This window comes from Penaeus japonicus, unplaced genomic scaffold (assembly GCF_977035675.1).
Source record: "Penaeus japonicus unplaced genomic scaffold, GWHDUDI00000001_assembly GWHDUDI00000032, whole genome shotgun sequence".
NCBI lineage: Eukaryota > Metazoa > Arthropoda > Malacostraca > Decapoda > Penaeidae > Penaeus > Penaeus japonicus.
In genome coordinates this window covers 6,722,169-6,724,668 of record NW_028234434.1, presented here as the reverse complement: position 1 = coordinate 6,724,668, position 2,500 = coordinate 6,722,169, and the positions used below count along the sequence as shown (strand labels likewise).

The 2,500-nt window shown below is 50.8% G+C and overlaps 1 protein-coding gene across 1 annotated transcript in view; it reads right to left on the bottom strand.

The window, feature by feature from the left end:
• LOC122243376 (collagen alpha-1(XV) chain) overlaps positions 1-2,500 on the bottom strand; it is a 37,750-nt gene that overhangs the window by 7,171 nt on the left and 28,079 nt on the right. The gene's annotated exons all lie outside the window — the stretch shown is intronic.

The window sequence follows — 2,500 nt, the reverse complement described above, 5'->3', positions numbered from 1 at the left end:
AAAAATAAAAAACAAATAACAATCAAACAACCACACCCCACCCCCCCAAACCCACAAAACCCCACCCAACACCAAAAACACCACCACACACACACCCACACACACCAACAACCACACACACACAAAACACACACACCAAACACAACACACACACACACTCACACACCCACACACACACACACCCACACACACACACAACACACACACACACACACACACACACACATACACACGACATAAACACACACACACACACCCACCAACCCACCCCCACACACCCACACCCACCCACACCACCACCCCCAACCACCCACACACACACACACACACACACACACACTCAACACACAGCAACACCCTCACACACAAACCCACACACATACACACACACCCCACACACACACACACCTCACACTACACAACACACACTCACACACACCTCACACCATTCACACACACAGACACACACACGATACACACACACCCATACTCACACCCACACCAAACAAACCCACACACAACACCCACAAACGACACACCACACACCTCACACACACACACAAACACACACACACACACACACTCACTCATTCACACACACTTACACACACAACACACGCACACACAGACACACAAACACAAACACACACACACCTTCCCTCAACACACACACTCACACTCAACACTACTATCACACACACACAACACACACTACTCTCACAGACACACTCACTCACACACACTACACTCAAACCTCACTCACTCACACACTTCTATACACACATCTGACACTCAATCTCACCCACCACACCTCCCACAAACACACTCAGCTCACTCACTCAAAACACACACTCACACACACACACACCCCATCAAAACACACCACACACACAAACCCCAATCCCCCCAACACACACACGACACACTCACCCCGAACCACACAAACAAACAATGACAGATCATACATACACACACCCACACACACACTCACACCACACACGCACACACTCACTCACACACACACACACACGCACACTTCACTCACAGACACCCCCCCCCCCCCCCCCCCCACCCCCCCCCCCCCCCCCCCGCCCCCACAAACACACACCTTCACACACACACACACACACACTCACACACTCTCACACACACTCGACACAATCACAACCCACACACACATACACACACTCAAACAAACACAGTACACACACAAACACACTCTGCACACACACACACACTCGACACACACACACACTCAACTCACACGACTACACTCACACACCCACAACACACAACACACACACACTCACACACCCACACACACCAACCCCACACCCCACTAAAACACCCACACTCACACACACCTCAAAACACCCACTCACTCTCAAAACACACAGCAACACACGACCCCCCACACACACACACACACACACCAGATAGATAGAGATATTTATCTGATTAATGATGTGAAAGAGATGATATATAGATATGAGAGCTAGATCTACATTTAAAAAGTGGGTGGTGTCACACAGCACCCACTCCCCTCACACACACAAACAACACACACACACTCACTCACGCCAAACATAACACACACACTCCCACACACACACACACACACACTCACACCCACCACACACTCTCACTTACACACACACATAAATGACAGAGAGATTGAGAGAGAGAAAATAGTGCTAGAGAGAGACAGTGAGGATAGAGTAGGTGTAGAGATAGAGAGAGAGGAGAGTGAGAGTATTGATAGAGAGATTGTGAGAGAGATATATAGCTTCAGACACACACACTCATACAAACACACTCTCACACACAAAACACACACACACTCACACCCACGCACACACCCACACCACACACGACACACAAGACTCACACTACACACACTCACACCCACTCACAACACACACACCAGTACAGTACACACACACACACTCACACAACACACACACAATAAACACAGCACACCCCACACACTCCACACACACACACACACACACACACACACACACACACACGACAAACACACACACAAATACTCCCACACTCAAACAAACACACTCAGCACCACCCACACACACACAAACAACTCACACACACACACACACACACACACACCACACACCCAGTACAGCACCACACACACTCACCCTCACACACACACACACATACACACACACACACACACACAATACACACACACACACGACACACACACCAAACACCACGAACGTGCGCGGTCTTTCTTTCCTTCATCGCGCTCTCTCTCTCTCGCTCTCTCGCTCTGCTTCTGCTCTCTCTCATCTCTCGCCGCGCGCTCTCGCTCTCTCTCTCTCCCGCCCTTGCGCGCGCGCGCCGTCTGTTGGACGGGTTTCTCTCACGCCCTCTGCTCTCTCTCACTCTCCTGTCGCACGCCCAGTACGCCGACACTCGATCTAGCATTGGTTTTTGAGCGCTGCTCGCTCGCGCGCCCGCGCAGCGCCAGCTC